At 53.7% G+C, this 14994-nt stretch overlaps 1 protein-coding gene across 4 annotated transcripts in view; it reads left to right on the forward strand.

The window, feature by feature from the left end:
• Positions 1 to 988: 988 nt before the first annotated feature.
• Positions 989 to 14994, forward strand: part of PKNOX2 (PBX/knotted 1 homeobox 2) — a 248379-nt gene continuing 234373 nt past the window's right edge. For all 4 annotated transcript variants that reach the window (XM_036930253.2, XM_036930256.2, XM_036930257.2 and 1 more), the window contains exon 1: positions 989 to 1094. The gene's annotated coding sequence lies outside the window, so the exon portion shown is untranslated. The remainder of the gene's footprint in view (positions 1095 to 14994) is intronic.

The raw sequence follows: 14994 nt of genomic DNA on the forward strand, positions 1-14994 counted from the left end.
CATGTGCTAAGTCAAGGAAGCAAGGCAGCTTGCATCTGTGGGTGGCTCGGTGCCTACACCTGGCACTTAGTAGGGCTGTAATCTTTGCCAAATGAAAGGAGGTGCATGTATAACCATACATGCTGGCATGGTCTTCCCCTTAGAAGGCACTTAGTGGTATTTTCTCCCTGAAGTAGATGAAGCCAACTCGGCAGGCCCAGGCTGACACAGCCCAGCTGGTCTCTCCCTTTATATTACACCACCGGACCCCCAGAACTCTGTGACTTTTTAGAATGAAAATAGCAGTGGCTTAGAACAGGCTTCCCTGGCATTTGCAAAGAGGTGATTTACTGACAAAGCCTCTACACCCTTTTATCTCCTTATGCCCCACCCCATTACCCAGTCTCCCCCTCTGTGAAGCAAACGCCCCAGGAAGCCCACAGCAGAAAAAGCTCTTGAGAATAGGAATAACTAACCAGAGTGTCATCTGAGCACCTTTTCTGGGGCCAGGGTAATGAGAATTATTCAAATGCAATCATAAAAATGAGGCCAGCAGGCAGGAATGGGGTGGGGGTACAGGGAGACATGGTGGTGGATTTCTTTCCAGTTTTAAGCTTCGTAATTTCTGGGGAGTTCTCTGGGGGTGCACAGAAAATTTCATCTAATCTCCACGCCCTCAGCACAGGACGTCTTGAAACTGCCTCGGTTGTTTGCTGAGGAGGACTTGGCGCGAGGGTGGGCACAGGGTTCCCGAGTTCCTTGGGGGTCCGCCGCGTTCCTGCCTAAGAGGCAACTAACCTCCGGCTCCGAGGCTTTCTGTCCTGCGCGGTGGCGCCTCCCCGCCAGCAGGAGCAGGCCCGCGCCTGGCGTCGCAGCAGAGCCTCCAGTAGAGGGAGACACTCCAGCTGCTGCTCCGACTTGGAAGCGGCCGGGGCCGGGAGTCGGGAGGGGGTGGGGGTGGGGGGGGTGGAGAAAGGGGGAGTGGGGAGAGGGGAGGTGTGCGAAGGGGGGGGGCTGCGGGGGGCGGGTCCCTGGGCCGCTGACGTCCCGAGCAGTGCCGGGAAGTATAGGCTGTGTTGTCACGCCGGTGTCAGTCTGATGAAGATTGGCATCAGGTAAGCTGTCATTCATTTCCATGTCAGAGACGCTTTTGCAGGCGGCGGCGGCGCGGCGGCGGCTGCTGCTGCTGCGGGCGGCTGCCTCAGAGCGCGTGTGTTTTATTCCAGTCCCCAAGCCAGAGTATTATTCATTGCGACAGGGCAAGGAGGAGAGAGGGAGAGAGGGAGGCAGCAGGGAGGAGAGAGAGGGAGGCAGCAGGGAGGAGGGAGGCAGGGAGCAGGGAGGGACGGCGGCAGCGTGCAGAGAGAAGCTGGGGAAGCGCCGGGAGAGCGCGGAGCCAAGCAGCGAGAGCGGCGGCCAGGCCGGGAAGGAGGCGGCCGGAGGCGCGCGGCCCGCCTTGTCCCGGCCGGGCCAGCGCGGAGCCCCGCCGCCGCCGCTGCCTCGCCCCGCTCGGGCTGGTGGCGGGCGCGCGTTGTCGCGGGTGCGAAGAGCGGGGCTGCGGACTCGGACTGACGGCCGCGGGCCCAGACTCCGTAGCGGGCGGGCGGGGAGCGGCGCGCCGGGAGCGCCGGGGACCCGAGGGCAGGGACTCCGCGCGCGGGCTGGAGCCGGGGTGCAGGCGGCTCGGGGCTGGGGCTCCGCAGGCGAGGCTGGGGACCGCGGGTCGGCTCCACGCTCGTTTTCCCCCGGCTTCGGGCGCCCTTCGGGCCGGCGCTGACTCGGCGCCGCCCGCCTGGAGCTGCCTTCGAGCGGTCGGGAGCCGGAGCAGCCCCAGACTGGGGCCGAGGGAGCGGAGTCAAGGAGCCGCGGGCTGCGTCCCTCCCGGCCTGGGGGTTTGCAGGCGGACCAGCGGGGACAGCGGAACACGAGCGCCGGGGCAGAAAAGCCGCGATCCCAGAGGCCAAGCTCGGGGACCCTCGCTCCGGGAGGAGCGATTTGTGGGGTTACCGGCTTTCCGCGGGTTGTGGGGAGTCTTTGGCGAGGAGGGGGAAGGCGTAGGGGCCCATTGCTAGGTTTGGGACTGGGAGCCCTCCTGGATCGAGAACTAGGGCGTGAGTTCGTAAAAGGGGGGACGGAAAGCGCCCAAGAGCAGAGAGTTGAGGGGGCATGGGGCAGGGTGTCGAGTCCGCCGCGCAAAGTTCGCGTTTCTTTCTGGTTAGGCGAGCCGGGCTCTCCCGACTCCCGGACCCGAGGAAGAAACGAACGAAGAAGGCCTCCCCTTTCGGGGGCTCTTTGCCGGAGAGCCCGAGGTTCTTGCGCGGTGGGGAGACCCGGGCTAGGAATGGGGGTGGGTGGTGGCTGGGCGTGAATTAGGGCTGAATTAGGGCTGGGCTTCAGGGCCAGGCTGGAGTTTAGGTTATAGGTTCCAGGCTGTTTTTAGAAGCGGGATTGAAGGGCAGCTGATAGTTTAGGGATGGAATCTACACCCCGGCCAAAGCAGGGGGCTGGGGGCCCGTGGTTACATCTGAGGCTGGAATCGGAGGAACGGGTGGCGTTTTGGGGATTTAGCTGCGGAATCACTGCTTTTTATTGGGTTTGAGGCTATCGGAATTTGGGGAGGGGCGCGCGCGCGCTGGTCCCCACACTCCGTGGGTGGAAAAGCGACTAGGTAGGCAATGAAAGTAGTTGCTCAGAGCCATGGCAGGCGAGCCCCGAATTGCTGCTGCTTGTCTCCCAAAGCGGATCTGGAGCGGAGGACCCGACGCGCGCGGCACCAGGTCCTAGGAGAAAGATTCCGGGAAGCGGACCAATCTAAGGGACGTTCTGGGGGAGGCGACAGGGCCGCCTCGGAGGGGTCGGAGGGGATCCGAGGACCGACCCGGGCGGTTCGGCAGGCTCCGGGAGCCACTTGGGGGTGTGCAGGCTCAGCGTGGCGGCGCGGGTACGGGTGGCCAGCAGGGGCCGCGGCCTGCGCGTGGGGGCGCCAGCAGAGGTGCCGCATCGCGCCCAGGGAGCCCAGGCTGCGGCCCAGGGCAGGGCCGGCCCCAACGCGGTCGCCCGGACTGGAGCCTCCTGCGCTTGTCTTGACCCCCAGGGGCTGCCTGTGCTTCCCCCGCCAGGCCAGGCCCGGGAGCCCGCACACCGGGTGGCGGGTGCGGTGCTCTGCTGGGAAAGGGGGTAGCTCGGGGGCCCCTTCCTCACCCCACTTGTTCCGGGACTTCTCCAGCGTGTTGACTTTTCGGCTTTCAAGTGCTCTCCAACCGGTGGAAGCGAAAAGCTTCGCATTTCAGGCAGATTTAGGTGATTCCCCCCGCCTCTCAAATCTGAGAAAATGATGGTGTTCAAACGCAAGCTCTGTATCACGCCAAGCCCTAGCCCCCAGCCCTCCCGTTTACCCTGCCGTTCTGGCATTCCTTAGGCCTTAGGACCCTGAAGGAAGGGAGGGAGGGGGTCTCCTATCTCTGGACTGGTGATCTCCCGCTAGAGCTGCACCCCCCCACCAAGGCTCAGGGCCTAGCTAGGTGGATAGCGGGGGCGGGGGGGTGGGGGAAGTGAAGCCCCGAACCGGCAGAGAGGCTGTCCCTAGGACCAGCTTGGGGAGCTGATGAGTGTGTTGGGGGGTGTACGGGAGGGAGATTGGAAATTTGCTTCTTGAAACCTTGAGCCCACCCTCCCAGCCCTCCGCACCCCTCGCGCCGCAAGCCCGGGCAGCCAGACGGCGCTTCCCGACGCAGAAGACTCGCGACCCACGAGGGGCGCGGTGGCCTGGGGCTCGGCGACCGCCCTGCGGCCGCGCTCCAAGGCTGTTGTTTTGCAGGCTTGGGATCTGTGCGCTCTCTCTCCCGCCGAGAGCCTGAGGGCGGGAGGGAGCCGTGACCCCACGGAGACTCCCCAGTCACCGCCTCCCCTTTGTGAGCGCGAAAGGCATGAAAGCCGAGAGAAAGAGAAGCTGCTCAGAATAAGGGGCAGGGGGTTACCGGAGGGAGATGGGCCTGGCCACCGCTCACAGTAAAATACCTCGTGCAAATTGCACTGAAGTGTACCCAACTTGAGACTGGCTGTTTTATGATCCTTTCTGGGAGTTTACTGCTCTCTGCTTTTAAGTCTATAGATTGCTTTAAGTTAATGAAAGTGCTGCTTTCAAAAGGGGCTTTTATTGTGAGGCTGTGGCAAAGTCAGTACCTCCCCTTTACTCTTCCAAAACGAGCCTGCTTAAAAGGAGGGAGCCTCCTGGAGTTCTCACATGGACAGAGCTGGGGGGAGCATGCCATGTGACATGAGGATTAATAAAAATCAATGTCCAAGTAATCCAGAAAGCCGAGTTTACTTCTTTTCCAGTCCAGTGTCATCCGTACACGCCTAGCTTGCCTTTTAGACTTTCAGTGAGTCTGACTTCAAGTGCTGCTTGGTGCCTCCCCCTTACACCTCCTCTCAACATTGCTTTATGTAGTCCTGACCCTGTTCAATTAAACTCAAACTGGATTTCAGGATTTCCACTGGCTGCCAATTCAAACTGCACCTAAAATATTTACTCGGGGACTGGAGGAGGGGCTTTGCCTAGCGTTTAGTAAGATAGATGTGTTAAAATGTCAGGGAGAAAGGCTCAGAATCTTGAGAAGAAACGTGGAAGGCTGTTTTTCAGTGCTTTCTCCTTTTTCAATCTCTTTGGCACAAAAGGTGAGATGACAAGGTTTTTGACTAGGGTCTAACACAGAAACTGCAGTGGGCTGGGCTGTGGCTTTGACCGCATGTCATAACCATTTAAACTGTGGTTAGTTGTTCAAAGCTCAAAGCTTCTCCAAGCTGGGTTTCATTAACTCTACACCAGTTGCCTGGAAGTTCAGTAGCAATAAATTGTATAAACACATTTGAAGTAAGTTAGTGATGAAATAAGGAGAATTACTGTCTTGTGAGGGGAGAATCCTGAATTCATGGAGTTCTAGCTTAACTGGAAACATACCTCTTCTCCCTTGGCCTTGATGTTTATGGGTGCACCAGAGTGTGTGTTAAATTTCTTTCTGCCATGTTCATCTTCAACCTGGGGCTGTAACTCATTAGGGACCAAGGATGCCTAGAAAGCAAAAAGGCTGGTTTTTAACAGGGTCTCTATTAGCCTGGTTTAGAAACCAAACCCAACCCACCAACCTGACTTCCTTGAATGCAATGTGCCACATGAATGGCAGCAGAGAAGGCCAAAGTGAATTTTTATGTTAGTGGCTTAATAATATTGTGTTGTAAGCAGTTGAATTTATTTTTTTGAAGAATAATGTATAAATTTTATAGGCTTTCAACATGTTGCAAGATTTCCTTGCTATATATTTAGTGCTCCTCCTCCCCTTCTGAAATTCTATCTCCAATTTCAGACGTTTGTTCCTGATTTATTTAATCTGGAGCACATTTTCTAAATTAGTTAAAGGAAGGTGAGAAACGCTGCTATGTTTTCCTTTTTCCTCTGCTGTGTGGCACAGGGACTGTGATGCTGTAAGATATATATAAATGTGTGATGCAATTGCTAGAGGTGACGGCATGTGAAGCAAAGTGTCTGGATCAAACAACATGCAGATCAGAGTATGGCAAGGGAGAAAGTGATGCCATGGAGGCAAAGCAGAGGATGTATATGGAAAGTGAAATCATCGTGAGCCACCATTAGCCTTGCTTCTAGCCAACACACCATGCTTTGTATAAAACACTTCACATGAGATCTATGACTTATCGAAACTTGAATTATGTTAAGAAGCAGAATTAAGAGGGAGGAGCTACACTGGCTGGGTTCTGTCCAGGCTGCATGGCCAGGCTTGTTACAATGGGGATCTGCTAATTTAATTAAATCTGATACCTGGTGGGAAAGGGAGGAAGGAGATAATCAAGGTTGGCAGGTCAGCATGCTGAGGTATGTTAAAGCTGAAGTTTGGGGGCATGGCGGTCTTACACGCTGTTACTGTATGGCTACATGACTCCTGTGGCTCTTTAGCTTCCAGATCTCAGTTTCTTCATCTGTGCAGTGGAATGTATCATATGAAGTCCTCATTAGGCTATGAGGAGTGAATCCTGCATGAATCCTGCACTGGTGCACTCTGAATAGTAAAGGGAATGGGAGAGAGAAGGCGTCTGGGCAGCCAAGTCACACTCCTCAGTGTGTTTTCTTTCCCTGCCTGGCTCCAGAGCCTTCTCCCACACCTCTCAGGGTTCCTTAGACTTGGGGAGCTGAACTCCTGCCTTTCTTTACATCCTAGAGTTTGAAAACTCTGCTATGATTCCAAAATTTCACCTGCTCTTTATCACGAGGTGCTAAAGTTAAGGCTGAGTTGAGGGAACTAGAATGCTTATTTCCAGTGGTGCTACCTGCGATAGCTTTCCGGCATCAGATGAACAGAGAATCTGACTTATCAGAAATTCAGCCCCTTCTTTTTATGCCCGTGGAAAGAAAGGCCTGAGCCTGGACCTGCGTGGGACATCGTGTCAGGATGGGGGGATGGGCGCAGGTCCAGAGCTTGCTGCAGCTTGAACCTCACTTAGCAGCCTCCATGCTGGCGTATCAGCAGATTCTGGGCTAGAAAGTCCAAGGAGTTACGCCCCGCACTTAAACAAAATTGTATATGCACTTGGAGACTCCTTCCGTCCCTGAGCTGATTTTTCAAATCTAACCCTGACCCCGGGAGATGTGGCTTCAGCAGAATGCTTGTCTTTAATTCTCCCTCATCTGTGGGGACTTCTTGGAGTAATTCCTCCCTCCCTCCCCCCACACCCCCCAAAAAAACCTTCTTCAGCAGTCATGGGCAGCATCTTAGTCTCCATTCTGATTGGGGGTGACAGCCAGAAGGAGCAACAGTTTTGCTAAGAGAATGCATGAGAGTTGGAAGACATAGTCCTTCTCTCAGAGATCGGCTTTTCCTGGTTCCAGATCCCCCAGCAGTGAGGGAGACCCAAGCCCTCGGGCAGCTCAGCTCAGCTCCGGAAGAGCTCGCTGCAAACGTGTTGTCTTCAGGGGAATCTGCTGTTAGGCTTGGGTGCCTCACTGCAGGCCCAGCCTGCCTGGGTTTCTAATTACAAGAAGGACGTCTCTGCTAAGACCTATCTCACTAAAAACATATCCCTGTGTGTAATAAGAAACCCTAAACCAGGCAGGATATTTTAAAACCGAAGCAATGAAGATTAGATTAAGTCTCCACCAAACAGCTTCGTTCTTGTATTATTTTTGGCTGGAATGTGGAGAAAAGCAGCTGGCCTTGGGGCCCGGAGCAGACTTGAGGGTTCGGATGGGGCTGCAGTGGGTGGTGTAACTATTAGTTTCTCTGCTTAATAGGAATGTGGCCAATTTCAGTACAGCTTTGTCGAGGCAGTGGAGGTGCCCAGGGGGGATGAGGGAGCCTGGAGCGGGGAGGGCCCGATCCAGCTGGGCCAGAGAGGGGCCCCAGGATCGGCAGGCCTCAGAGCACTGACAGCACTTTGAACTTCCCACCTCCTTAGGATCTAGTGTTTTGTATTCAGTTTTCCTCCTACTCCAATTCCATCTTAGTAAACCCACTCCTAATTCATGTGGCCTTTGGAGAAAACTTAACATTGGGTAGTTTTCTGGGTGGAGAAATTGGGTGCTATTCCTGGAAATCACAAGTCCTTGTTCTGTCCTGCTGGGGAGAGGCAGCATGCTATGTATTCATTCCTTTGTTCCTTCACTCGCTCACATTTATAGTGTCTCCTGTGTGCCTGGCACAGTTCCAGGCATTGGGGACATGACAGCAAAAGCAAACGGAACAAACACATGTAACCACAGAGTCCCTGTCCTCAGGGAGCTTGCTGGCTCCATGGAGGTGGTACAGAGCAGGGGCTTGGCCTCAGATAAAACAGCACTGAGATCCTAGCTCCTGGTTCCTAATTGAGTGAATTTAGCCGTTACCTAACATTTTTGATCTGGTTTCCCCACCTGTAAAGTGGGTAATAAAAGTACAAAGCTCAAAGGATGGTGGTCAGAGCATCCTGACACAGTGTCTGGGACACAGGAGAGAGTCAGTCAGGTTTCATGACCTCTCCTCTTTATTTTGGACTGAAGATCCGGTTGGTGGATTTCCCAGCTTCCCCTTCCCCTTCGTTTTGCTTCCCCGGGAAATGCCTGGGCCTTTCACAGGTCACAGGCACCATCAACAAGTGTGGACCAAGTAGCCGGTCACACTGTGGCTTGGGCTGGCCGCGGTGTGCAGACCCAGCAGGGGCTGTGGTAGAAATAGATACACGGACGCTGTCCTCAGGGAGCACACGGTTTGGGGAGTGGACAAACTCCCCACACAAACATATAAGATATGCTGTGAAGGTACACTGAGGTGACATGAAAGAGGCACAAATCCATTTTTAACAAAAGGAGGCAGAAGTGGGGGAGAGCAGAGCAGGGTGAGCAGGGCCTGCTTCTCAGAGGAGGTGACCTCTGCAGTGGTAGTGCAGGGGTGGGTGGAGGTCTGACCCGGTGGGGCTGGAAGGGAGGGCTGAGGCACAAGACTCTCCAGGCAAGGTGTGCATAGGGGTTGCAGGGGGGTACCTGAGCAAGGGTGGAGAGCCCCCTCTGAGGGAATCAGGGACTAGGGGGGCTGCCACTGCCTCAGGAGTGCCTCCTCAGCCTCCTCCTTGGGGACTGGCTCTTTGGTACTTCACGGGGTTTCCGAGAGGACTTTTCTGTTGACTTCTCGATGGGTAGAACTCAGGCTAGTGATTTAGTGCATGAAGGAAGCCGACTAATTCCATTTCTGACTACAGCACAACTCTCTTACCTAGTGCCCCTGCTTTCCTAAGCCAAGAGAGCAGAGATTGAGGCCCACATCTGGCCCTCTTGGGGGCCATGAAGCTGACCCCTGTCAGAGTGGTTGGAATGGTGGAGAACACAGGGGTTTGGACTGGGAGTCAAAGGATGGTAGATTGAGCTCTAGACTTGGCCGCTGACTGGCTGTGGGACCTTCAACAAGTGACTGACCTTCCCTGGATGTCAGATTCCTCATCTACCCAACAAGGAGCTTGAACTTGCTCTCAGAGGTCCCCTTCAGCTCAGAGGTCCATGACTCTGTGTTTCTTCCCAACTGGATTGCTTTGTGACGAGGCAATTGTCGAAACCACCACCACCAGCAAGCATCATGAGAACACACAGCCATAGGTACGGAAGCAAGGGCTTGACCCCTGGGTGTCCTTGTGTTGTGTAGGGTCTCAAGACAGTAGAGGAGTTGGCTTTGACTTGCCAGATGGACTTTCTGGGCCAAATGGATGTGTCCTTCGAATAGGGGTTACCTCCATGAGGACAGTATTTTCGACCTGAAGACTCACTAGCCTCTTCATAAAAAGCAACATTTGCTTCTTTTGTTGAAATAGTGTGGGTTTGAGAGAAGGAACATAGGTTTTGGAGTCAGATTCTGGATTCTGATCCTGGTTTCCCCATTACCAAGTTGTGTGTCCTTGGGCGAATCACTTAACCTCTCTGAGCCTTGGTTTGATTAGCTATATAGTCAGGATAATAGTAACACAAAGCACATAGGAGTTGTGGAAACTCTAGAATATCTGAAAGTGCTAGGCATGTGGTAAGCTCATGGTGGTAGTTTTCTTTCCTAATTAAACACATTCTCATAAGCTCTCCTGTTGATCCTCTTAACTTTGTGAAGCAGGTGAAATGCGTATTGTTATGTCATTTTACAAATGAGAGGACCTGGGACTCAGAGAGTGGCTAAAGTGGCGGGTCCAGGAAGGGAACGGGGCTGTGGCTGTGTCTGCCTGCTCACGGGGGAACACATGAATTAGGGTGGCCCATCTCTCCCTTCTACAAGACAGGCCTTTCTTTAGTCTTTAGGAGACAAAGCAAGTGCCTCACTGAGCTCTGGGGGCGTCTTTGCCCTGAGCTCCACCTAGTCCTCTCTTGAGAATCCCTTTAAAGGAACCAGCTAAACCACCCAACCCCCATCACCCATATGCTTGGCAAATGTAGGGGAGGGCTCCCAGCCATTATGGAAACCAAAACCAAGAAGCAGCTCATTGCTTTTCACTTCCACAATGTGTTCCATGACAGCTGGGCTGAGCAGCACAAATAGGTAGAGGTAGATTTAGGGGCAGGGGGGGTCATAGTGGTAGTGTCGGTGGCAGCCTTTCTGCCTCCACCTGCCAGCCCAAGCTGTTGGCTGCCTGGGGGCCCCAGGTGAAGAGAATGCCCTCAGGGCTCACCCCCGTTGTCGTTCGCCTTGCATCCCGACAGGCACCATGGGACATTCAGCCCACTAGTGGTGAGGCCTGCTAACTCTGATTAGTTGTAGGGTAGGCGTAGTCCCCCGATTCCAGGGTAGACCAGCGGGCAGCAGGCCCCAGCCCCAGAGGATCCTCTCACTGTCCTCACCCCGACAGTCCACTGTCACTGCTTACTACTTTGCTCCGAGGCCTGAGCTAAACCTTGGGAGTACAGATTATTCCTGCCCTGTCCTAGGCGAGTCCACGCTCTGTGTGGACTGTGAGTTCTAGTTTCAGGTCAGAGGCAGAGAGAAGCCCAGAGATATTCCAGGTGGGTATACCCAGGGCCCCGTGGTGCTTGTTCTCACCCCCGAGCACTCCCTGGTGATCCATCCGTACATCGGCAAGCTGACCTGGGCCCACTATTTAATGAATGCCCAGCAGTGTGCTGTGTGGGAGCAGGGGCCTTTTCCTATAGGAGCTACACTATCTTACTGGGGACCCCGAATGAATGTCCATCAAACTGAGAACGAGCTGTGTGACCTTTGACATCTCTCTTGACTTCTCTGGCTCGTAGCATCCTCATTTTATACGATGAGGAGGTCAGATGAGAACATCTTCAAAGCCTTTCTGAAGTCCACTAGTGTATAACTCTGTGCTATCCATGCTAAAGTGTGTGGTCCAGACCACTGCTACCATGAGTCTGGAGAAGGTAATGGGACACCAAGGGACATCAAAACCACTGACAAAAGGACCTAACTCTGGTTAGGCGAGAAGGTGAGGAAGATGTAATGACAGCTGGGCCCCACTTACGTGGCTGGAGAGCTCTTTCTGCATCCTCCAGGCTCCAGGAGGGTCATGGGGACAGGAATCAAGCAGGAGAGCCAGGTGGCATGGGAACTCAAGTCTGCTGCTCTCCCATGGCCCGTGTAGAAGTGATGATTTTGCCCCTTGCCTCGGCCCCTCTCCTGCCACACCACTCCCAGCTCTGGGAGGAGAGAGCCAGACTCGCAGTGGGGCAGCATTCCTCACATATGAGTATGACCTGGACGTAAGCCAAGGAGCTCTGGATTCCCCCAGCCTCCCCCGGAGGCTGTGCCCAGGGAGGTGACTTGTTCCTTGCACAGGCACGACTCTCCTTGGGAAGGCATCCCATTCCTTAGAGCCTCCTAGTGGCGGTGAGATGGGGACTACTACCTCCCGTTGGCTTCCAGATTGTCGGAAAGCCCCGTTCCAAGCTGGACATCTGGTCTCCTGGAATGCTTCTCAAAGTCATTTCCCCTGGACTTGGAAGAGAGGGGTGGAAGGAGAACTCTGTTCCTAGTCTGTCCTTTGGGGGTACCCTTAGCTGCTGTCAGGGAAGAGGGGAACTTCCCTGGCATTCTTTTTGCAGAGTCCTGATGCTGGTGTCCCTGCCTGAGCTGGTGGAACCGGACTCCTCCGGGGAGGGAGGAGAAGGCTGCCACAGCCAGCTTGTAAGTCAAGGGAGGAGAAGGATTTGTCCTGAGCCCTGTGACTTCTGGGGAGCTGTGCCAGGCCCCAGAGGCCTGGGGGCTCCTTTACTATGCCCTGGGCCCTGTGCTAAGAGCTCTCACCTCTTCATTCCATTTAGTCATCACCATGGGGCTCAGAAACCAAGTGAGGTCAGAGCACGTAAGAGAACCTGCCCTAGGTCACACTGCCGGCTCTTGGTCTTTTTGCATCAGTGATCTTTCTTAGCTGAGCTTGCTGCCTGTTCTAGGTTCCTGTATGTTTAGGGGGAAGGTGCTGGATTCCTTGCTTTCTTCTTTCTCCATCTCTGCCCACCCCAGGTCCCACACTCCACTGCATACGTAACTCAGTGTTAAAGTATACAGGGCTCTGGCCTGGGTTGGTTGTGGGTAATGAGACTGTGGTCTGGCAAGAAGGATGTCTGAGGAAGGCTGGTGTAGAACAAGCCAAAGGCTTGGGTTTGAGCCTTGACTCAGCCTTGTGTTCACTGTGAGACCTTACAAGCTGGCCCCCCTTTCTCATCAGTAAAATGGAGGTGATCATGCCTGCTGTCAGGGCTGCGGAGAGGCCCCAAAGAGATAATGTATGTGGATGTGACATGCAAGCTATGTAAACATAAGTGAAAATACCTACCAATGCCTCCCACACAACATGTGGGGCAGAGAATCAGTTGGCACAGGCTCTGTTTCTTATTAGTTTAAAACAAAGCATGCACGTGAAAACACACTCCTTGCATACTCACACAGCGATGACAACTGTGTTTAAATGATTAAAAGCTGGCAGGATGGCCTGCCATGACTGTTCCATGGTTGGGGCATGAATGGTTCCCTCCGATGGCCTTTCAGATTTGGGGGAGAGTCAGCAAACCCAAATTATGGGCCTACTACGTGCAGGTGGTTGCTCTTTGTTTTTCTCACTAGTGTCTCCCACCTAATCCAGTGCAGAGGCCACCTGGGGCCCAGGCAGGGGGTGCGGGATGAGGGTTGGCCCCTTTCAGCCTGAACCAGGCCCTGGGCTCCTCCCTGCTGGTAACGTTCATTAGAGAGATGTACACCGAGCACCTTCTCTGTGTAAAACCCTGCAGAGGTGCTGGGATGCGACCATGAACTAGACAGCAGGCTCTCTGCGAGTAGAATCCTCAGTCCGTGGGGGAGGTGGGCATTCAAGACCTGTAGGTAGGTAGTGAAACCACGATAGGGGCCATAGAGAAGTCCAGGGTGCCACAGAGCACACATAGGGAGCATAGCCCGCTCTGGGGTCTTGGAGGGCATCCTCAAGTTTTGTCCTTCAGATGAGGCCCTTTCCTGGGAGAGTTGGCCAACTGCTTCACCCTTGGGGCTCCTTTTCCGTCCCAGGCAAGGGCAGGGCAAGGTGAGAGGAAGATGGCGGGCACCAGAAAATCCTGCCAGGGACTTTTGCTCTCACCTGAGTTTCCCATCCAGACTGTCTCACAGAGCCTAGCTGATACTGTTCCCAACCTTCCCTCCCCACACCAACACCCATCATACTCCCTGAGGGCATAGCTTGCAGGAAGAACCTTTAGAAAAAGCAGCCATCCCTTCCCCCTTCATATCCCATCTGGGGCTCCTGGTGATGTGATGTTTGCATTCACATCTTACTGAGTCTGATTTCTGGCGAGTCCTCATGGGCAGGGGTGGGCTGGGGGGAAGCTCACCCTGCTTCCTCAGCACCAGCTGGGAGGATGATGAGCATTGGAAAATCTGGCTCCTTCCTCTGGATGGGATGAAGTCAATTTCTTGACATTGTTTCCTTGGTGCAGTGGACACAGCCATGCCATCCTCTCAAAAACACTGGGGACAATCTAAGGATATTTTGCAGTCTGGTACTTTGGAGGCCGCAGTGAGGAGAGGCAGGAGGGGGTGGCTAGAGAGATCAACGGACTGGAGTCACTAGGACTGGAAATCCAAAGTTACATGAACATGGAAAGAAAAAGATGCTTTCAGGGGAATAGCTGACGGTGCAGAATGGATCCTTGGCAAAGGGTGTATGCCTCGGGGTCAGATGCAGGGGTTAAATCCTTATGGGGATAACAGCCACTGTTTGCAGAGGCTTAGACATAGCAAAGAGCTTGGGCTAGCCCCTGGCCTTTAGAAGGTACTCAGTATGCGTGAGTGCCTCCCTATCACTTCTTTCTCTCTTTGCAGTGTTGGACACACCCCTTCAGGAGGCAAGAGGGAGTGGGGTGCAGGAAGGCCAGGGTTTTTCTAAGGAGCACAGCTTGAATGGCCATCTGAGGGCACTGCAGGCTGGAAACATTGATAGCAGAACCTGGCGAGAGTCCCCAGGAAGCCTCTGGGTCTCCTGGAAGAGCCAGGACAGTACAGGTGATCTTGAGCAGGGCTGTGAAACAGGGAATCAGAAGGAAGGAAGAGAGGAAAAGAGAAAGGCATGAAAGGAAGAAGGAAGGGAGTAGACTAACATTTATGAAGTGTCTGCTTTGTGTTTGACATTGAGCTAGGTACTTTAGCATCCATTATTTAATTTCATAAATTTAGAAGCATAAAATCTCAAAGTTATGAAATCTCAGAACTGGAAAGGACATGGGACATCTGTTCCAGCCTCTGTATTTTATATATGGAGAAATTGAAGCTCAGAGAGGGGCGGAAATTTGCCTGAGGTCACACAGGAAATCAATAGCAGAGCTGGATTAGAAACTTTCCAAGCCAGGGCAGTTGTGCAGAGAAGAAAGAGCATAGGCCTTGGAATCAGAAAGACCATGTTTAGCTATAGATATACTCATAGAAGCTTCCTGAACCTCAGTGCTCTTAGCTGTGAGATGGCATAGTAATTCTCAGTTCTAGTGGGGCTATGAAAATGAAAGGATACGTCCTGTGTGAAGTGTTTGGTGTGGTGTCAGGGGCTCAGTCATTTCCCCTTCCAGCTCTGCCCCCACCCAACCCAGCTGAGGGTGCTGGCCACACCCAAGGGCCCCTCAAAGAGCCCCAAGCCTGTTCCTGCTTGTGCCCCCAGGGTGCTCCATAAACAGAAGGCCTGGGGCACACATTTGCTCTTTCATCCAATTATTCATCAGGTATTTATTGGGTACCTTGGGGGTGTGCTGGGTAGGAAGGTGAGCAACACGGGCATGGTCTCTATCCTGATAGAGTTGACATTCAGCTGGAGTAGAGAGGCACTAATTTAAAGAAATCATACAAATAAATATGAGCATTCAAGTGTAATGAGAGCTCTGATGGGAAGAACATGGAACTATGAAAGCATTTAAGAGGAGGATTTTATTTGGAGAAATCAGGGAAGCATTTCTGTCAGGAAGTGATGCTTGAGCTGAGACCTCAGGGGATGGTAGGACGCAAGTGAAAA

Source organism: Manis pentadactyla, chromosome 13 (assembly GCF_030020395.1).
Source record: "Manis pentadactyla isolate mManPen7 chromosome 13, mManPen7.hap1, whole genome shotgun sequence".
Lineage (NCBI taxonomy): Eukaryota > Metazoa > Chordata > Mammalia > Pholidota > Manidae > Manis > Manis pentadactyla.